This window comes from Falco peregrinus, chromosome 10 (assembly GCF_023634155.1).
Source record: "Falco peregrinus isolate bFalPer1 chromosome 10, bFalPer1.pri, whole genome shotgun sequence".
Taxonomy (NCBI): Eukaryota; Metazoa; Chordata; class Aves; order Falconiformes; family Falconidae; genus Falco; species Falco peregrinus.
The window spans coordinates 18,085,128-18,108,255 of NC_073730.1; the positions used below are offsets into that span (position 1 = coordinate 18,085,128).

General features: G+C 36.4%; 1 long non-coding RNA gene across 4 annotated transcripts in view; it reads left to right on the plus strand.

The window, feature by feature from the left end:
- Positions 1 to 23,128, plus strand: part of LOC114012440 (uncharacterized) — a 518,537-nt gene that overhangs the window by 162,950 nt on the left and 332,459 nt on the right. For all 4 annotated transcript variants that reach the window (XR_008748979.1, XR_008748980.1, XR_008748981.1 and 1 more), the window contains 2 exons: positions 3,324 to 3,375; positions 10,922 to 11,183. This is a non-coding gene — a long non-coding RNA (uncharacterized LOC114012440). The remainder of the gene's footprint in view (positions 1 to 3,323; positions 3,376 to 10,921; positions 11,184 to 23,128) is intronic.

Below are 23,128 nucleotides of genomic sequence, written 5' to 3' on the forward strand. Positions count from 1 at the left end.
GTGGCTCACCATTGCCTATGTAGATAATAGCACAATTTTACTTCTGTGGTATGAAATGCTGTTGTTTTTCTTTTACAATACAGACACTTACCAGACAAAGCAGTAATGTTACCTGCTGACTTTGCCACTTGGTTTTGTAAGGATCTGACAGTACAGGGTAAAAAGTGAAGGGACTTTCTGATCCAGAGGCCACCAGGGCTGTAAACAGGTTTCAGTGGATGATGTATCAGGCCCAAGGGGTAAACAGTGTGACAGAATAGCAGTGGTACTTGGTATACAGAAAAGTCTGGAAGTGGCTTTTGGTAGTGAGACAGCTTTTTAGCTATTCCATCATAAAATACTCTAAACACATTAGCGGAATGGTACCTTTACACATGAGGATTTTTCTTCATTGAAAACATTTTATGACCATCCGTGTACCTCATAGAAGAGAACTTTTTTTAAAAAAGATACCTTTAACCCCATCTTTTACAATCAAATCTGCTTCAGTCTAACTGAAATTTGTATCTGTAAATTGTCCCATATAAGCCTATGTTGATTTTTTCCCAGTTATCTGTTATGTATAAGTGCAGCAATAGTCACAAGGTATATTCTCAAAAGTTTGCAAAATCTCTATAGAGATTATAAATTACAGCACCAAATTTTAAGGACTCAGTGTAAGAAGTACCTTGGCTAGTCCATTATTTTATTAATTATTAGCCAAATTATGTTGTGGGAAAACAATGCCTTAAGAGTTGACTGATAGAATAGGCAGTTGTGATTCCATAACTAGCAAAGTATATATTCAGTATCTGTACAGTTAGATATTCAGTAAATAATGATAGTAAATAATACTGTACAGTAAATAATAGGGAATATCAAGGGTGCCAAATAAAAAAAAAACACAAAACCTTAAGGAAAAGACTTGAAAAGAGATTCTATTAATGAAAATAAATATACTTTACTGTAGAAGAAGTACTTTTTATAAAGAGAATGAATGACAAGATATTTCAGGCTAATCTAAAACAACCTAATCTCAGCCTCTTTCCCTTTCATACTTTGCCCAAAACTTGTTTTATGTCGTCACAAAGTCTTTTCTCCATATCTAAATACTGAACAATTACATCATAAGTTCAGATCTGCAGACTCTTCGTACACATCAAATGTGGGCTGTGCATTCAGAAATCTTTCTCTGCTTCAGCCTCTCACAAGCTGATGGTAAAAATCTACAATAGCTCTTTTCTTACCGTTCATATACATTTCAGAAATATAGGCAAAGAAGCAGTCATTCCTCTACAAGCTGGAAATCTCAGCATACCCCAACCACATTCCAAATCTGGAATGACTACCAATTCTTGCCTATTTATATGGTTAAGAGCTTAATGATACACCCATTGCTTCCTTTCTGAAAAAAAATAATTAAAAAGATTGACCTACAACCCCTGAGGAAATTATTTGTTTAGAGGACATAGGTCAGAGATAAAATTGTATTTTGGATCTTTACTGTTCCTTTTCAGGTATCCAACTCCTGTGAAATTCATTCAAATTTGGGCAATAAATTGCTTAAGATCTCTAGACTGTTGACCCATTCTCTAAGAAATAACTTTATTTTCAGCATAGACTTCTCTGTGTATCAAACATTTTTAGGTGTTTGGATTCATGTAAATAAAAATTTAAAGCTACAGATGTCTATCCATAGTTTATCAAGCTATTTTCAGACTTTCCTTATAAAAAATTCAAATTAGTTTCTTTTGATTATGTTTGAAATGCTGCAGTAATAGGATGGAGGAAATTGAATTAACCATTCTCTACCTGAAGCTTTATTCTTGTTTTGGCAGAAAATTCATGCACTTCATTCTGTTATTTAGGATCTTTTTTGTCCACTTCTATACTGGAAACTTTAGCAATATTTGTAATCTGAAGTATGTAGCTGAGTGCTTAAACAAGGCTTAGAAAACAATATTTTGAAAGAATGGCTGAGTGCCTGCAATATCTATAATGTTCAGGACAATATATCTGTATTTTAATCATCTGGCTGAAAATGAAGAAGCATGCCATTGTATGATTAATGAAAACTACTGTTTTTAAAGTTACAGTAATATATGTATGTTAAAGATTTAGACTATTTGTTGCAGTTATTAAAGTTCGCTGTTATCATCGGCAACATTGCACACCAACACCAGACTACTTGGTGTGTTGTACAACCCTCCACTTAAAGAAATGTACTTTTATTCTGTGATGGTGCATTGATACTACAAAGTTAAGTGAGCATGATTTAACTTTAAACATCATGCTATGTTTCCAATTAACCATTAAGTTGTCATTTACATAAACCCAAATGTTATGATAGGAAAAAGCAATTGCTGTAGCCAGAAAAAAAATTTCAAACTTTATACAGATCAGTTCAATAAGCAAGAGTTCTTGATGTGTTATAAGGCAGTGGCTTCACAACTCGTGGGACAAATTGCAGTTTGATCAGCTGCCAATAAGTGAGGTCATACTCGTATCTTTTTTATTTGTTTATTTTTAATTTGTGGGTGAAGACTGTGCTCATTAAAGTGAGGAACTCCACACTAGTTTTAGCCAAGTGTTACCATATTCTGTATAATGAATTGTGTACGCTTGTATCGTTTTCAATAGTTCATCTAATTTTCCTTGGAATTGCATGCAGTACTTTATTAAAGTATTTTTCCGATCTTACTATTTATATTTCTGGTACAAACCTGCATTTGATTACACTCGTGCTCTTCTGCTGTGGAAGTGAGTGTGTTGCCCTTTTTTTTTTTTGGTTTTGCTTTGTTTTGTTTTTTGGGGTTTGCTTTTCCCTTGACAGGGAAGAGAACTAATTGACCGAGCAGTGAGTTAAAGTTATTCTCTGCATTTTGAGATTTATAACAAGTACAATGAATTTGAATTACTGTAAACCTTTACAGCTTTATGTTGTTTTCTTTGTCATATCACGGAATAGAAAGAATTTTCATGATCTGTTTTTTAGCAAAATAAGTAACTTTTTTATTTCTGACTTGTTAATAATTATACGGCCTTTGATTTTCTTCAAATTTTATTGGGTTAATTATTTAGCTTATTAAGAAGTACTGAGAAGATCAATTCTGGTGCAAATAGATACCAATGGCTTAATGCCTTAGCCACAAGGCTAAGCAGTATCCAATCACTGAGTCCTGTGACGTTTAAAATATCCAGATTGTGTCTGTAAATGTTTTCCCTTTTGAAAATGTAAACTTTCAGCATTAATGCTGCCATTACGAGAATGCTGCTGGCATTGTTCCTATGGTAGAAGATAACTACTGGACTCGTTCCTGACATGTAACATTTCTTTCCTTCAGGGAGGTGGGTAGATGAGCACCCAGAGCTTTACCGCTGAACTATGGGAATCGGGTAAGTTCTCCTGTTGCTTTTATTGGAATTGTGTGGCTTCCAAAATATGTAAGGAGTTGATGCAGAAAGCGTCTGTGTAGTTCACATTACTAGAAAAATTTGGGTTTTTTACTTTTCACTCAGCTTGTTCCTGTTCTTTTACATAGTGTGCCTGGTAAACAGTTTGATTTTTTATTACCTTTTAGGCTTTTCAGATGACCTACATGGAGCTTTTTATTTTTGTTTCTACTGACTAAGGTGTTTCCTTAAGTTATTTCCTGCTTTGTCGTTCTGTAAAAGCACACAAAATTCACCCTAGCTTGGAGGACTATCACAGGTGCTATGAACCACCTAAGACTTTGTAATAAAATGTATTTCCCAGATAGAGACTAAAAAAATCTTTTGGGGGCCTTGGTGTATCTTACTTCTACCTGGATGGAGAGTCAATGCTCTGGACTTAGCCTGTAACAAAGTGAAGAAAAGGAAAGAGTCACAATGTGACCCAGGGATCACTTCTTCCTCTCATCATACATGCATTTCCCACCTTTCTGTCCCAGCATTTTCACTGCCTCCTTCATCCTTTACGGTTCTTCCTCTGTAATGAAGATGGTCTTATGTGGTGCCCTGAAGGCATCATTTCCCCCTTAATGAAATGCCACACGTGCTTTTAGACACTGCAGGGGCGTAGGTTCTGAGCTTTGGTGGACTGCCAGCTCCACTTACTGTATGGAGGGGGGGGAAAAGCACAGGAGTACAATCCTTTTCAAGTCTTCTGTTCCCTACAGAATGTATTAACAAGTCTGAAAGCAGCTGTGCTTGCTCCAGCTGTAAGGATGGTAGATCTAGAAAAATGTAACCAGCCTTCCCCGTGCCACGAGTTTCAGTCTAACTGCATGATTACCCGTTCCTTCTCTAGCCTCCAGTAAGAAGGAAACTCAAACAACAAATCAGCAAATTGTGTAAAGTTATGGAATTAGAGAAAAATCAAAGAACTGTCAAATGGACTTTCATTACTCTTTATTTATAATAACATGCATAAAATTGCAAAGAATAAAGTAGAAAACCTGAAATCTCATGAAAGACATTTTGCACTGCATATATTGTTGAGTTAATGTGAAATACCTGTTTAAATTGACTCTTTCTGTAGTTTCCTTGTCATACATCTTAATGTCAGCAACATCTGCAATGGAATTGCAATGCGGATCAGTGCAGATTATCACCAGTTAATAAAGAGTCAAAAGCACGTTTTAGGTAGCACAATCTCTTCAGTTTATTTTTATGGATAATCTACACATATGTTTTCAATAAAGACTTACATTAAACACAAAAGTTATGTACAGCATGACATGTGAATGATTCTATTATTGGCATAGCATTTTCTTGGCTAAGATCAAATCCTACAGCTTGGTCTCCTCTTCTGATCTTAGCACCAAATACTCCTTTTTAGTTAACTGTGCTCTAAAGAATGATTTGAACTCTCATTTTGACATGGATCTCCTAAGAGAGGTACTCTTAACTTTATGTATATCCCGATAATCGAGAGGGAAAATATTAAATTATTGAATTCAGAGGATCATTCCTTAAACAATGATTCTCATGTAAAACGAGATGGTGGGAGAATCTTTCATCCTAACTGTCGTTTTAAGTCATGTCGTAAAAAAGATCAAGATTTCAATAATTTAAACTGAAAGTATTTGGATGCACTGCTGACTCATTAGGTGTGAACTGTAGTTTTCAAAATGATCTCAAGGATGTCCAGAAATCACAACGGAAGAAAAGAAAATCCTATTCCCCAGCCCCAGAGGCAATTTTGAAAATATAATTCTAGTTATTAGTGGATCTTATTAACTGCACAAAACTTCTGCCTTATCTTTGTTACCACAAGAAATACATTTTCTGAGAGCACTGTTTCTGAAGATGATATTTATCCCTGATTGATTGCCTTTGAGATGGTGGCACTTTCCATTTTATGACAATACTATAAAGCCTTGAACAGTGAGCCTCAGAAGGGCTCTAGGGGTGAACAAACAGCTGTCTAGAACCCCAGGACCCACAGGGTGCAAACTGGATAAGTTAAACAGTGCTACAACAGTGTTTGAATGGGGGAAAGATGGCATGCCTCCGTCTCTGCGAGCGTTCCCCAAAGGCCTACCAGCTTTGTTTAGTTCTGAATTGGGTCAGCATTTGCTGCCAGGCCAGCAGCCACCATGGATGACAGAAATGGGCTTAGCAGTTTAACATTTAGTTATAGCCAGCTTCAATTTTCTGAGTCTTGTGACCCCTTGGAGTGCTGCCACAGTAAGTGTAAACACTGCCGGTGAATATTGTAGAGTCAAACAACCCACTGGTTTCAAGGAAATGCATTTAGGATCAGAGTTTTTTGTAGTAATGTCCATGTTGTGAGCCCAAGCTACCTGACAATCAAAGTTTTAAACCGCTGTAACTTTCCCCTGGTATCCAGAGATTTGCTCTCCCACCTGTGTTTAGGGGCACTCAAAAGAATTGGCTGGGGTCTTCTGTGAAAGTGTCACATACATAGCAAACCTTTTTGTATTTGTAGTGGTAGCAGTACAGGATGACTGCAAGTACAGCATTTCTTCTTAGTAGTTTTATTATTAATTATTTTTAATTATAATTAGGTTTTAGTAATATAAGAATTAATAGGAAAATCAGTAATAGTTGCATCTTCAGTGGTATATATCTGTGGTTGCTGTTAATGTGGTGTGTGAACAAGTGATGTATTTGGTCTTAGAGTAGCACAATGTTACTGTGATTACAGATGCCTAAATAAGCGCTATGTGTGTATAGCGCATCCAGCTCCCGCATGAGTGGTAATACGTCAAGACATCACAATACAACGTCTTACTGATTTAATGGGCATTTTGCTGCATTCCCTGCACCTAGAATAGGAAAGGAACCACCAGACATCATGTTTTTATTGTTTGCAAGTCTTTGTCTCTGCCAGGACACACAAGTTGTCAGAGCTCAGTGGACTTTTTGCGGGCAGAGTCTGAATGTTCCATTACTCAGACTGAAAGCCGGAGCAGCACTGCATAAGCATTGACAATATGGAGCAAAATGCACTTAGATTAAAAAATAAAAAGATCGGGAGGTTTTCTTGCATACAGTAAGCCTAAGCCCTTTCAGACATGAAAATAAGCAGATTTCTGAGGTTCTGAATGTACATCTTGATGCTAACTGTTTGAATTTACAAAATAAATAAACAGAATATCCCCAAACGAAGCTCTGCTTGAAGCACTGAACATGCCAGTGGCAAGTTCTGCTTCAGACTCCAAGAGATAAAGTACGTTAGCGTGTGTTGGTTAGTCTAATTTATTCAGTGTCATTGCCATATCACAACCTTCTGTTTGATTTTCTTATAAACTAATAATTTCCTGAATGAACTAATACTGCCACAGCCACTAGTACCTCTGCCTTGTAGAAGTTTTTTATTGTTGTGTATGCAACTAAATTGAAATATCTTTCACTTGAAATATTGACTTTAATATCTCATTTGAAAAATTCATGAAGCCTTTGATGTTAAATCCATACTCAATTTAGCCAAATGCCATTAGAATATGCAATACGCCTGAATACAGAGAGCATTATTGTCTGTGTTTCTGCAGAAGAATTACATTTTATGACTGTAACGTCAGGATCTTTTTTGGATTTGTTCATGAAGAAAAGAAAGGGAAAGGCAGCACATTAGAAGCAAAATGAAAAGTGGTATTGATTAGGCTCTCATTTACCCTCTCTTTGCTTCAGTGTCTAAATGCATGGAAATAAGGGTTGTGCCACAGCAAGTAACAATGCTCTGTAATGAATGGAGCAATCTTTAGAAAATTAGTGTAAACATGTATGATAGTGCACAGATGTTGCTCCTAGTAACTGTTGTACATTTATTTTACATCTCCATTTACATACATCTCTTTATTTCCTAATCGTATCATAATAGAAACATGACAATAGTTAATGATTTCATAAAACATGGAATGTAAAGCTGACAGAGAGGTAGAACATTAATTGAAACCTATAGCTATAGTACATTAGAATTACATCTCCTAAATGACTCATGATAAAAATTTCCCTCTTTTACAGAGAAAGACAAAGACAGGTAAAAAACTAGGCTTTCAGCAAATTAATTTTTTTCCCCAGTAAAACAGAGACTGGCAAATGTTGCGAAATCTCCTGAGTGCTAATAGAATGGTATTTGCCTTTAGTAATTTATGGGCACTTTTCCCCCAGCTATCGATCACATTTGAAAAAAGTAAACTGCATTAACATTTTAGGCAATAATGGCTCCAGAAAATGTTTGATTTTTATCACTACCAAAACTGAAGTCGTGATACTTGGTTCTTTAGCAGATGTGGGAGAGCCTGTAGCAACGTTTATGCAAGTGCCGAGGTCTAACTAAATGAACTGGATATAAACCAATGCTTTGAGCTTGTTATGTTATCTTAAAACATAAAAAGTAAGTTGATGGCACAAGTCAGGAGACTGCTGTGTAGCAGTGTAATGAGGTGTCCAGAGGACCTTGGGGTCTATGATGGTTAAAATCACCGTGATAAACCAAGTGAGGAGGAGGAAGGGAGAACTGCACTCTGCCACCATCTTCTGGCCACTCCTTGGGACATAAACTGCCTCTGCTTCACCTCCTGCGCGGTTTTCCAAGTCTCCTCTTGCCTCAACCCGGAGGACAATCGCAGCCATTTGAAGCAAGCACATACTGGAAAAATAACGTATTTTTAAAACTTTCCAAACGGCAACTGCATCTTAGCAAACTCATGCAGGTGTATATTAAAGTGGATAGTGCAAAGTGCCAGACTAAGGGAGCGGAAAGCTCTGTGAGTGAATCCAGAACATTAGTGCCTGGGATGTTCTGCTTGGAATTAGGGGAAAGTGTCGCTGTGGTCAGTGATGATGACCCTCATGAGGTCAGATAGTCCTGAATGCTCTAGAAACATTTGTTAGATGTGATGATGACTGGACTCAAATTCCTGCAGAATTTTTATATATTGTGGCAGGAAACAGCTTCATTTCAATAGTTAACACTTTTTTAACCTCAGGGTTAGTGTGACAGCAGTTCCCTGAATACGAACCCTTGGGGCTGCTTTTGGTGAAACTACATGGGTGCAGAGAGGCAGCTTGAAGAATTAAGTCTGACTGACCCCTTACTAAATTTTTTCTTGCTTTTGTTGATCTCCTTCCATGTAATTATTTGTTGCACTCATTAGGTATTTGGAGACTGCTTACACAACTTACAGCTTTATTTTTGGGAAGCAGTGTTGTAAGGTAGATTGACACTGAAAGTGAAATTAGAACTGAAGATTCAGACTTTAGATTAGGTTTCTGGTTTTACCATGGGTCTTCACCATTTGCAGAAATCTGTGATCTACAGAAGTGAGTTGAATGAAATCTCTTCTTATTTTATTAATTAGTGTTATCGTAGATCACAACACAGCACATAGATTGATATTTGATTCCTCTATAATTAATTGTGACAACAACGAACACGTGGAATTCATTTACAAGATGTGGACAAACTGAAACAGCTATCCTGATTCCTTTCATTGCTCAGGTTATTTCATACTTTTATCTCTGCAGAGCTGTAGAATTATATTGCTGTTTGGTCATATGTTAAATTAATTGTGACAAGTTAAAATAGATGTTAAAAACGAGTGTTCCTACAAATTAATTAACAGTTGATTAGTACAGTTTATATTTTTTCATAAGAAGTAGAATCACGTATATTATGAGTACAAACGAAGGTTGAGTATTTCCACATACTGCAAGAAATTTTGTGAGTTGAAGATCATGTAATGATCTGTATTATGTAGTGCTTGTGTTTTAAAAAAATGTGCGAACATTTCTTGGAGATCTTGTACCCTAGTGCTTTCTTTTCAGCTGAAAAAAAGAACTTCAGAACATTTATGCCTCAAAAGGAGATTATTTTTTATATATTTACATATTATTTATGCCAAATAATATGAAATACTCTGAAGTATATATTAGGATGCAGCATATAGTTTATATATACCACTGAATCTGATACTGGTGAATAAAAACTTATTAGTGAAATCCATTTGCCATGTCTGAAGACATTACAGTCAACAGTTTTACAGATCTCATTTTTTCAGATCTGAATTTTATTTCGGAAGCTTTGCAGTATGCTGACTAATGAAGAATTGTGGGAAAGAACACAAAAGTTGTATCAAAAAGAAAGAAACTTTCGCCTGCAATTTAGAAATATCACACAAATCAGCATGTGGCTGTACACCTGTGCATATCAAACATGAAAACACATGCTCCCTAAAACACATTTTCAGATCACTTACTCAACGGTCTTGAATTTCTGACTTTTAGTTTAAACCAGGTAAGATGAGGTAGCCTGTTCAGCCCATGTTATTAAAGAAATTGGTTCACCTATTTGATTTCATGTCATGGTAGTTCCAACCATTCATTTATTCAATAAACAGTTTGGTATGTTCTGAGAAATAATGAATATTGATTAAAAAATCAATCACTTATTAAGAAACAGTCTAAGGGAAATTGTTTATCCAATCAATTTTAATTTTTGATTTGTTATTTATATTTTCCAATTTAATCCACCCCTCCCTTAGGCTCCCAAACTACCAAGCAAATCAGGAGGAAGGGCAGAGAGACACTGGCAGCAACTGTGCAAAGAACACAAACCCTAATGCATTCATTTTAGATGAGGCTGGTTGAAATAGGCCATAGTAAAGGAGACTGTGATCGAAAACTGTGGATACATTACCTCATGCACCTTTGGCAATTGGACCGAAACTTTAAATTTTAATAGGATTTATTAGGCTCTCTGCTTCCTACCTATTACATCAGTCAACTCTGACGCTGTCAAAACACAATAGTTACAAAAATATTATGGGTTTCATCTGAGCTGGCAGCAATTCTGAGTGTGGAGGCTGAATGCACAAGGTGGTAAGAGAGACCTACACAAGAGCTCTGGAACATTTATCTGTCCTCTTGACATGAGACCTAGGCCATGAACAAAGCTGCTGAATATTGCTTTCTGCAAGTGATGGCACTAACCATCTGATCTGTGTTTTGTCTGAACATGTGCAATAAGTCTGGTTTCATTGTGCATTACAGTAATAAAGAAGGCTGCCTTGATACTTACAGGCAATAGATAAATACTTCTGCATCCCCAGTGACTAGTTTACTCTCTTTGGGATTTTCACACGCAAGTTGGAAAAAAATTGTGTTATGTCTGTCTCTGGATTTGCCTGAAGTTATGAATCTTCTTTCTCCACCATTGTGTAATCAAATGTACTCTCCTTTTTGGTAAAGCAGACATGTGCTAATCTCTTTATATTTGGAGTTAGTATTAACTAGCTTTTCTCACCTGATGCTCTCCCATACCTAACATCATGTCAGAATGTTACTTTTCAAAAAATACGGAGTTACATGTGCAAAGCATGGGGGAGGTGTTTTAAGGATTTAAAGCCTCACTTCTGGACTCCTTTTTGGGACAAGCACAATACTATAATGAAGAAACTTCATGTATATACATCTCTCTGTTCTTTCACAGGAAAGGATGTGAAAACTCTACCTGCAATCTGTTGTGCTGCTTTTGTGGGCCTTGAGTTTATACATAAAAACTCACCCTCCTGTGAACAGCTGAAAAGTGAGAATGCTTGAGCAAGAACCAAATAGGCAGAGCGGAAGGCCAGGGCTATGCGGTCTGAGATCTACAAGGGAAGGAGGGCGTCTTTTGTGGAGGATAGCTTACAAAAGGAGGAGGTACAGTCCTTGCATTGCCTTCAGCCTCTGTGGAAACCCAAGGCCCTGAGGTATGATTAACAGTGTTAAGTAATCGCGCAAAACCTTAACTTTTTTCAATAAAGCAAAAACTTTATTCAGACTAGTTTTGTTGTTAATCTTTCAAGTATGGAAAAGTAAAGGAAAAACTAATGTTGGTTGGTGGTTGTTTTTTTCTCTCCAGTAAACACACATCGTATAAGAGAGTTGAGAGTTCAAATTATGTGTAAAAGCAAAACTAACGTTGCCTGGCTTGTGTACTTTCCTTCTGCCTTTTAAAATTCTGTGGGAAGTTTTCACTGGTCATGTTTATGAGAGAGTACCTATGGAGAATTTTTATACTAAAGTTGGCTTTATCCATTACACTTCCTGGGATTCTGCTTGTTGATGACCTTCTCACTTTTCTATTAATTAATTTTTTCTTTTATCAGTTTTTAAGGCAGATGAGGTATGCCTTGCCTTTCATTTCCTTTTCCTCAGTTCACAAAATAACTTGAATCTGCTCTGTGATTGAACTAGGAAAAATACATGTTCTACAATGTCCTCTTTTTATGCTTAAATAATACAGATTGTAGCGTAAGAAATGATGAACAGGATGAAACTAAGTACAACATTTACATAAATGTTTAAAAATACTCAAAGATAGGAATACTTTGTTTTGCAACTCAAGGATGTACACAACAGGCTTCCCCTAAGGCCTCTCATGGATCCAGTTCTATCTCTGACAATAGAGTAGCAGATACCATTTAAAATTTCTGGCTGACACCAATTGGGAAGTGTTTGCAAGGACTTGGGAGATTTGCTTTAGAATTCAAAAGATCTTTATAAATATTGGGGGAAAAGAAAAACAAGGTGTAATTCCAGGTTGCATGATCAGGACCCTCAGATTGAAAGTGAGGGAGAAAATTATTTCTTGAAGTGTGAGACCTGAGATGCAGTACTTTGCCTGTTTTTTTGGTCAAGATAAATGTGGGCTGATCAAAGACTTATGAAACGGAACAAGCAAAACCCCTGGAAACTCATGGATTTACCTAGCTGAAAAAAGACTGAGGGGTGAATGCTATAAGCTCTAAATGCTTGCTGTGAATAGGATCATGACCAATTGTTCCCTATGTTCACTGGGAGCAGGGCAAGAAATAATTCTTTAATGTGATATTAAGTATAAGGAAAGAAGCAATCTGTCAAACAGTAATGCTAATTGGGGGATGGGAGCAGCTGTTTAAGGAGGCTATGTAATTGTCATAATATTTAAGAAACAGGTTATACAGAAATTTACGGATTATAGCTTGTTTATAGTAGACCTTGCTTCAAAGTACAGAGCCGCACTGATTGACCTACAGAGCTTCTTGTCCTCCCTTCCCTCATAGCATTCTTTGATTAGTTTAGCTGCTGATTACTTCTCCCAGATTAAGACTCTGAATAAGAAATGGTTAAACCATTTGGAGACTGTAAATTGCTACTACTACCCATCATTTTTCATTTAATTCATGTCATTGCATCCCTGTATTTAGGGCCAGGTTTACATGTCATTAATGGACAGATAGAAGTATCTGATAAGATATAAGGATACCTTGGTACAGAGCAAGTCAGACTCAGGTGTTTCTGTGAATTTATCCATAAGACTAAGTGCATGAAAGGTTGGATCCAAACTCTCAGCCATTATTCCATGAAACCTTTATCTCCTGTAGATATGATCACTATAGAAAAAACTAACCAATATTGATTCTGCCTAAATTTCCATCTGATGTCATCCCAAGGTAATCGGTAAATATTCAGGAAGAGTAAGACAATACTGAATTGCTTCATGACTCTGAAAAATTAACAGCATTCAGTGTAATACATTGAAAGCGACCATTCCTATGCACATGGCCTCACCTTTCCAAAGAACATATTTCTATAGGTCACTATGAAAGAAGATCGAGAGATGGACGTGCTGTAACCCTTTTTCCAAGTTTGCGAAAGATTTTGATTAACTTGGAGCAGCAGTAAGCTTTATTTAAAGATAAAGCCCAAACACTGTATACATTTGCCAGTTCAAGGGTAGTTAAATTTAATGACATTACATTGCCACAAAACAAATGTAACAGCCTGGAGAACTGTGTCCACTGTTTATTTTAAAGGAAGCCATGAGTTTCAATGGAAAGTCTTGTAGAAAATGCATGATGATTAATCTTCTAGGGCAACTGTCCTTTTGAAAAACCTACATATATTCATCTTTCTATCTCATGACTCTCCCAATACTTGTAGGACTTTTCCCACATGGGCTCCCAGGTGTAATGCAGAGTAGTCCTGTTGCAGCCACTCCTCAGTGTAAGCAGTGAGGCTTGTTGTGTTTACAGCATCAGGCTTAAAGTGTGGTGCAATTAACTGATGTAGTAATAATTTTAAGAAGTTATTTGTGTTAACATCTTCTTCATGAAAATATAAAGAGCTGGTAAGAAAGTACATTTGTTCTTAATGAAAAACCTTGATTCATTAGGGCTCTATATGTTAGTCTCTGTGTACCAAAGAAGTCTAGACCCCTTGAAGTGTGATATGACTGGTTATCATTGTGAATTGTTCTGTCATATTTTCTGCATTATTCTGATTTTCTCTGTATGAATGGAGTTGCATCCCTTTTTGCTTGACAGCAAAGACAAACATCAAGCTGTCCAGAAGATAGAGTGCCATTTTATTTCTGTGTTGAAATTGTTGATGGGATGGGCAAAACATCAGCAAACACTCAAGAAAAAAACCTCCTGACCCCCCAGTTATTCTTGCTGGCATCTTTAGATATTTTTTTATAATAATTTCCTTTTCAAGAAATATTGAGTCCTATGTGTCAGAACAGAAACAAAAAGAAAACACAACCTCAAATTTTATTTAATTGCTGTTTGGTCAGAACTTGAATTTTACCATAATCCTAATTTAAATTAAATTAGTGCTCAGAATGTTTGTTTTCCCCACTAGAATCCTTGAAATTCAAGCAAAACATACTATACTAGAATCATTATGTTAAAAAGGCTATTTATGATTGTTTTAAACCAAATGGTTTAAACCAGCTTTATTCCCAGGCTCACATTAAATAGCATGCACGCTGCTGCTGTGTAATTGTGGTAACACATTTTAGAACGTTCCTTATGTGTACAGAATGGAGAAAAATCATATTACCACATTATTCAACATGAAAAACTATTAAAGCCTCCAATTCAAATATGCCTTCTTGAAGCTATTGAATTAACAGAGCTAGATTAAAATATAAATGCACTTGTTAAGTAATATTTTATTTTCAAACCCCATTTTCTCTTTATATTATTTATACAGTTGGTATGTTTGACCAGGAGAATTGATATATTGTCCTCAATAGGGTAAATATCCACTGTGATTGCTTCTTTAATTGCCAGAGCAATCTTTCGCCTTTCAAAGAAAGCAGTCAGTCAGTATTTAAGAAAGTCCGTTGCTGTCTCTCCAAGCACAGTGTTGTATCCAGAAGATGAGGCTGTCCTTCCTGTTTCTCTGTAAAATCACAGACCTGATACTTTGTGCTACAGTAACTTACTGCGAGAACAGTGTATTGCACCAACCTCTCCTTCTGTGCCTGTGCCCCTGTTAGAAAGGAGGCAGTCAGGCTTGCTCCCACCTAACACTGAGCTGTACACAATGTATTCTTTGGAGTTCATGGTTGAGTATCTTGATAACAAGATAAAAATACTGCATGGTGTTAAAAACATCAGAGATCAATTTACAAGGATGGAAAGTATAGTGTTTATTCACATTCCCAGGCACAAAACTGAGTATGTTCACTACACAGTTTGGGTGCCTAATAAGCCCAAGTCCCAGTGAATTCATTCTTGACAGTTATGAATGGTAGACTAGCTGCATTAAAGCAATGAGGGAGCTAACAGCAGGTTTGAAACTGGGTTTGAATAAATCATCAACCAAACATATAACGGCATTGTAACAGTAGGCCAAAACCTCTACAGCCATGTGATTGCTAGTTGCCAGGAGACCATGGATCTTGGGCATTCTGAAAATACTGAAATAATTTTAGCTGTCTCAAATTTATAGAATCTTTGGGAAAATCTAATACATTTAAATTTATTAAGATATAACTACTTTGTCAGGGTGCATATAAAGCTTTTAGAGAAAATATGGCTTTTAAACTAAAACAGTTTCTTTTGTACATTGATCTGCTTTCTTCTGTATGATTTATGATGTATTTAGAATATTTGCAAAATGTGATATAGTATTTAAAATCTTGACTGCAGTAATTCAATGCCTCTAATGAACACGTGTAAAATTATTGTTGTACTCTTAGGTGTGCATCTGCCATCCCTTCACTTACAGGGGTAACTTTATGCTTTAAAGTAGTCCAGTGGAGGTCAAATGCACTGCTTTCATGTTTAAATTTAATCACATTAACGAGCCTTTAAAAGCTGAGATCTGATATTCTCTTTGCAATTACCTTTCCTGCAAACAAACATGGTTAGTTTATGTCAGTGGTAGAAGCATTACACCAAATCCAAGTTTTTTTGTCCCCTTTTCTCAGGCAGAATTTTGCCAGGGGTGTGTGTGTATCTGTGCTATCCACGGCCGCAGTGTATAAGTGATAGACCTGATTTACAGTGGGATTTTTAGGCTGTGTTCTTATTTTTTGGAATGAAATGTTGAACTTAATTGAACTGAGTTAAACATATAGATGTTTATGTGTCTGATGTGTGGCCCCAGAGAGGAAGGAGTGAGAATGACTCCTTGTAGGCTGCTCATCTAGCTTGCAAGCCTTCTTCTGAAGAAGCAGCAACATGTGCTCATCACTAGCACTGGCTGCACAACTTGGCAGAAGTGGAGGAGACCTCAGAGACTGTTCAGAGCAGCTGAAAGATGGAGCTTTCTTTTTTTGATTTCTAATTCTGCCACAGATTTTCTATGGTATGACATTAGGCAGTTGCTTCATTTTCCTGGTAATGGGGAAGACTTATAAGAGTCAGGAGAAAGAATTGTTTGCTGGTAGTAAGGCTATTATATTTTATGATTATAAGTACAAAAGCAGTTGTTAACTTACATTAAAAGAAATAGCAGGAAAAAATCTGATGTCTCGTGAAGTGTAATTTCGTGGTGCATTTCAATTCTGACTTAAGTAGCTATAATGAATACACCAATTATATTCTTTTTGTAAACTGAATTAATACAGACATAAGAATTTCTTTCAACACAATATGTTTTTGCAAGAATTCAATCAATGGAGAGTTTCTTTTTTAGAAGAATTCCCTTTCTGTAAGACAGCAACATCATAAAATAGGCACTAGGCAAAGCTTGGGAGAGAGAAATGGAGTGAGTGAAACTAAGGGCATGTGAAGAACAGTCACTATCCAGCAACAGCAGCAAAACAGTTTCAATTTTCTGGATTATTAATTCAAATTCACACGCACATGCCAGTTAAAATTAAAGGCCTTTTTTTACTGCTCTAGTTTAAATTAAAGATTATATTCTGCTCCACAAGTCTGAATTAAATAGCTTATTTTGCACACCAAGCTCTCATTTTAAAGCTAATAAAGAAAAGACATAGCATGTACGTGCAAGCTTGAGACAGGAAGGGTCTAAATTACTACACCTGTTTCACTTGGGAGCTACTTTATTAGTGTTACAAAACTTGGCTTTCAATTTGGCAGTCAGAAGCACATTTAGAACAAGCATTTCTTTGTTTTGACAGAAAGGCTATGGTAAATGAATGACGTTTGAGCGAGGTGTGAAATGTGAAGGTACAAAATTAACTGGTAAGATAATTACTGTTCTAATTCTGCATAAACAAGCGTTTTGAAAATCATTAATAGTTCAGGGAAATAATGTTAGTGATTAAATAAGGTGGTTTGCATCACTGAGCACAACTAAGCTGCTTTAATTACATTTGAAAGCAAGGGAAAGCAGCTAATTAAAATTAGCACAGGGTTCCTGAATGACCAGCATTGCATTGTTGCCCTAACCTGTTTAATTGCTTGTTTATTAATAATATGTCTTTATTTTCCCCTCTTCTGCATTTAACAAAATTATTAAAGAAGCTAAAATGTGTAAAGAGAACCTGACTATGTATACTTATCAGAATATGCAATGCAGGTACATCCCAGGGAATACTTACAAGGCAAGCCAACATCATTCAAAAGTCGTAACTTTTCTTCATATTGATAATGTTTTCTTCCTGAGTCACATTCATATGTCAATCACGTCCATGGACAAGAAAAATAGTCTTTGGCATGACTGCTGAATCCCAGCATTTTGTAGCTGCTTTATTTTTAAAACTTCTTGAATATTAAATTGTTAGCTAAAATATAGGTAATAAATCTAAGAGTAATCAATAATGAATTATGGAAAACATGAGCAGAAATATCATCTAAATTAAAAGAAAGCTTTTAATGATGTCTCAGCCTTTTTTAACAAAGCTTGTGCTAGATTGACCATCTGCAATAGGTAGATTTGTTCTCAGAAAAAACTCGGTATTCCAAGGTTTCCAGCATGTTTGTCCATCAGTTAAGGAATATCTATATTAGACAACTAACTCTCTTCCTAGTCCCTCATGAGTTATTTTAAGTTTCACTTTATTAGCATAAACCTATAGGAAATACTTGGGAGGGGTGTTAATCTACACACTTTAAACAAATATACTCTATAATACAATGAAGGCAACTAAAAATAGAGCAAAATGCTAATTTATTTTTTCATATTTAGGTATAATCAAGTCAAGTTAAAGCAGACATGATGTTTTCCACATTGATTTAGTATTTATACTGTACCTCTGATGTGAAAGGCTCAGATGCATAATAATTTACATACATATACATTTTAAACAGTAAAAATTCATAAAAATATGAAGTTCTATAAGGAAAGGGAGCAGATCCCAAAGAAAGCAAACCATGGGAATTATGCTTATGGAACTGATAAGCAATTAAAACAAGAAGTTAATTTTAACTTCATGAATAGTAGAGAATATTCATCAGACATTACATACGTTATTTTATAGGTGCATATTTTTATGAACAAAGACAACGATTCTGCTCTGTGTTATAGGATGGTAAACAAAGATCCACAGATTTCAATGGGAATTTTCTGCTTCCGTTCTACACACAGTATCTGATCAGCATGTTGATTATAACAGTATATAAGAGAAATAACTTTGAAGGTTGTAGAGAGAGAGTCTTGGCACGGTTCAAGTGGTTATGGTACTTGACATCCAAAGCACGGGAAAATACCTGGTATAACTTACATAAATAGTGGAAATCCTTGAGTACTTTCAAAAACATATTTTCCCAACTTTTAAAAAGTAAACAGCTAAACAAAAAAAGTAGAGAGAAAGGAAAAAGAATGGGATGAAAAAAACCCAGATTAAACAAATGATCTAATTAAGACTTACAAAGAAGTTTTAGTAGCATCGCAACCATCTTGCATCATCAAAGGGATACATGACAACTTTTTTTAGTAATCAATGTGGTGTATAATTAATGGTGGCACTTCTTCGTGCTCTGGCAATGGATAAATAAGTTTGGTATTTCTTTTTAATTACATGTTTCCTTGGCTGCCTGTTAGGTCGTGGCCATCACAATTATGACTAAAACCTTTCATTAAACTTTCAATAATCTATTTTCTCAAGTTGGTATCTGTAAAATTGTAAAAGCCACAAAAAATCCACTGTGTGAAGGACAGAGCAGCAAAACTATCAGACATTGTTCCTGCAAGTGATGTAAGGTATTTCTGTTCCTTTTCCCACTTTTATTCATGTAGGGTTCTGGTAAATGTGTTCTGGTAGATTTAAGTTGCAATGGTTTAAGATATTACAGTCCCCAAATAATCTGTTCTGCCCCAATTTGGAGGCCCGTGCTCCAGTATTGGGATATATCCCCTCCCAGCTGCCATAGTCCACAACCTGCAGTATTTTTAGACTCATAAGGAGTGTGGGCCTGCATTTATACACAGGAGCATGTTACACTACCTCTCTGCTGTGAGGAGGTAACCTCACATGGGTGGTAGTGATAACATCTTAAACTTTGCACCTTGTCATGGTTTAACACCTACCAGAGCCTTACTGTAGTTTACCAGTCTCCACCCAAAACACAGTTTACCTATCTACTACTAATAAGAACATCTTTTCTCCTCCTTGACACATCATGCTTTTATCTTAGTTTTCAGAATATTGATGACATGTAAATGATATTGCTAAAAAAAATGTTTAAGATGGGTGGTGAATAAAATTGTGGAAGATGTTTTTTATTTCATGTGTCTCTGCTAGCTTTGGTTTAACCTGAAGAAGTTCTATGCTTTGGGGTGTTTATGTTACTAAAATATCTAAATGTGCCAAAATCTTTTAATTGTTTAACCCGGAAATATCCTGGAGTTGTAGTTGTGCTCTTAACCTTATTGTACAGAGATAATCTCACTCACTTGGCCAGGGCACAGAGGAAACAGTGACTTAAACTAGGGTCTTGTACAGTCAGACCTAACTCTGTTATTGCTGGCCAATATTGTCTTTCTCCCTCTGCAAGCCTTGGCTTCTTTGTTTCCTTTTATCCTCAGTAAGGACATCATAGCATGCTATTGGAAAAAGTGGGCTCTTTGTAGAATAATTTATTCCTCTGGCATGTGCTAGCACTATAAATATTGTGCAGTTGAATTGTATTGATATGCAGAAAGGGCCAATCCTAAAATGTGATTGCAGGAGGTTCAACTACTCAGATGTTTGCTTACAACTTAATAGAGGCAGAGAAATAAATACTTGAAGCAAGAAGATCTGACTGACTGATGTAGTGCCAGACTTGCTTTTGGCATTTAGTGAGGTAAGCAAAGTACTTCCAGCATATGTTGGAAACTTCTGTATGGTACAACACCGCTGCTAGGTGCTTGTAGCCTCCCATTTCATGGTAGAACTGAGATTTACAGGGGAATAGGGATTTGGTAGTACTTTATGTATTTATAATGCTGATGTATCAGAATCAAAAAAGATATAAATAGCTCCTATATTTATAAACAATTAAGGATATTAATTTTTGTGGCATCTAAAATATGCTGCCTTTATTTGGCATTAATGAAGAACACGATCATTTTGTAGAACATCCCAACAGAGGAGTCACAACTTCTTAGTAAAGAGTGTTAGCAGCTAGCGTGATCTGATTAACTGTGGCATTTCACTGTGTTATGGCAGTAGTGTTAAAAGAATGTGTTGAGGGAGTTTAATTGTTAAAGCTGCCATTTCTCTTGCCCCTTTGCTTCCTCATGGTCACTGCAATCATGACTAAAACCTTTCATTAACCTTTCTCTATTTAATTCAATCTTTTGAGCTAATAGCATTAGAACATGAGATCTACAAAATGTGTGTGCCATTTTACACAGAGAAGTGCCTCACCTCCCTGCTCTCTGTAGTTGGGGAAAAAGGTACAATATTTACTGGCTTGTTAAAAGCATGTTTTAAGGGCATGATTTTGAACACACTGGGCAGGTAGGCTTGTGATGTAAGACAGTCCTGGGTTTTTTTCCCCTTTTACAACACAGATAAGCACTGACAAGCTGAGTGAGTTTTGTGCTAATGGAGGGTATATAATTGGCGAAGCACTGTGCCAGAAATACTCAGGCTAGGTGAGAGATGAAATAAAAATTAGTTAGAGCACACAACATCACAAAGAGGTGGAGAACCCAGTTCTGATGGGGTAATCAATTAGCTATATTATCTGAACATGAACAAATGATGCAAAGCACCTAACAAAGGCAGGCTCTCTGTAGCCAATCTGCAACCTGCACAGAAGCAGATGATGCTACGAGCTGCTTGCTGTCTTTGGAGAAAGGAGAGATTAGCAAAATCCTGAATACTGTTGGAAGGCTAGCAGGTCTTGTAGCAAATAGAGCTCAAACAAACAAACATGCTACTTGTATCTACCATTTTAGACTGGTTAAATGTCAGAAGCGTTAGTGCCATCCCATGAGGTCTTCATTGCTCCTTATGATAAAAACCTTTCTAGGTTGCGTAGCTGATATCTGAGTACACCTGTCATGGAGCAAAGTGGGAGCATCATTAATCTACCACTGACCAACACCTCTAACCCAAATCTCAGGTCTTACAAAGAAGCACTGATGATCATGCAGTAGATGATTCATTTGTTTACAAAAAAAGGAAACAGTTGTCCAGGTTTGTATATTTTGCAGTCTTTAGCAGTTTTGCAATATGTTGCCACCAATTTATATGTGGAATATAATGAGCAGAGGTCAAGGGATCCATCCATGTTCCTTTCTGTAGGCTCACAATGGACAACTTCCATTCACTTCAGAGTGTACTCAAGAAGGACGAACCTAACGAGGCAAGACATTTAGTCCCAATTGTTGTTAAATATTAATCATGCTACGTAAAGTCCCCATAAGTTTCTGCAGGCTGAAACAGCAGCAGTATGTGGTATATTCTGAAACAATGCAGCATCTGTATTTGAAATAAATGTCATCTACTTCTGATCTAGAGACAAAAAAGTACATAAATGGAACAGCTGAATACAATCCAGTTTAAGTATTGTGATGGTGACAATGATATATGAGAGACAAGAATCTGGAAGTCTTTTGGAAATGATGGCTAATTAATATCAAGTGTACAGTTACGTGCAACATCATTAGTGAATTGTGTACAAATGCCTAGGTTAAAACATAACCCTTTTTAACAGCCAGCTGGCCTAAAGCTGCCCCTGCTTCTCAGAGATGTAGGCAGGGCCATATCGATCTGTGGCTTTGGAACTGTAGAAATAATAGGTAGTCATGGGCATCCAGTAAGAACAGCATTTATTCTAGGTAGAGCAAGTGAATATGAATCACTTGAGGAAGTCAGCTCCTTAATTTGGCAACCAAGTCAATATATAGGTCTTCCCAGGCTGAGACCTAATGACATAAAAAAAAAATATCTCATGTTCTGACTCACGATCCTAATTCATTCCTGTTGTACCTTGAGCAAAATAAGCCAGACGTGAAAACAAGTCATATCCTCATTTCAAGGAGGGCTTGTGAAGCTGTTTGCCATACGTAGGCATAACAAGTGCATGCCTTGCTAATTTCACAACATAAGGTTGTGAGATGCACATCAGACCTCATCATCTAACAAGATAGATTTCATTACAATAAAGTGGAGAGACTAATGAAACAAACATGAATGGATTTTGAGACTTTGATACTCGTAACTTTCTCTCATATGAATGTGGTAGGGGGATATGGAAGAACTCTGATTGACTTTACTGGGTCAGGATTTTACTCATAGAGAAAAGAATTAAAAAACCCGAACATTATGGAATCTGGTACAGCCATAACAACTTTGCCTCATTGCTACCATAACTGTGCTTTACAGGAGTTATCTGCATAAGGTAAGAAAATAATGCAGACATCTAATAAAGTCAGACAGACCACTGTCACTGAATTTGGAAAGCCAAATCAAAAAATATCCAATCTAAACAAATTAAAGGCATAATTAGGATGGTACTTAGAATGCCAGTTAGAAGAAAAGAGCAAGCCATCATGCACTGTAAATAAATCAAAATGAACAAGTTCATCTTCTAGAAGGCACATTAGTTGCCAATACAATAAATGACTGGAGAAAAGTTAGTGTTCCTGTAACTAACATCAGCAGAACCACTTTGGTAGGGAATCAAAGAACGAGAGAAGCATTATCCCAGCAGAGTAAATGGTAGGCTCGAATGGGAAAAAACACATGAAACTGACATTTTTGGTCAGTTCTCACTTAATGGATTGAGTACGTAGTAAGCACAGAAACAGCAAGGACATATGGACTGATTCACTTACCAGAGCCTAGTAGATAATTTCCATGTTAAAATTTTGAGTTACCTTTCCTGTGTTCTAGTTATTAACATTGTGTGACTTGGTGGTACTTTTTAATCAGTATGTTCTCTCTAGTCTGCTGCCTAGCATTTGTGCCTAATCCTACACTTTTGGAAGTTGTTGGTTGAGCTCCTACAGTATTAAGCAATTATTAGTG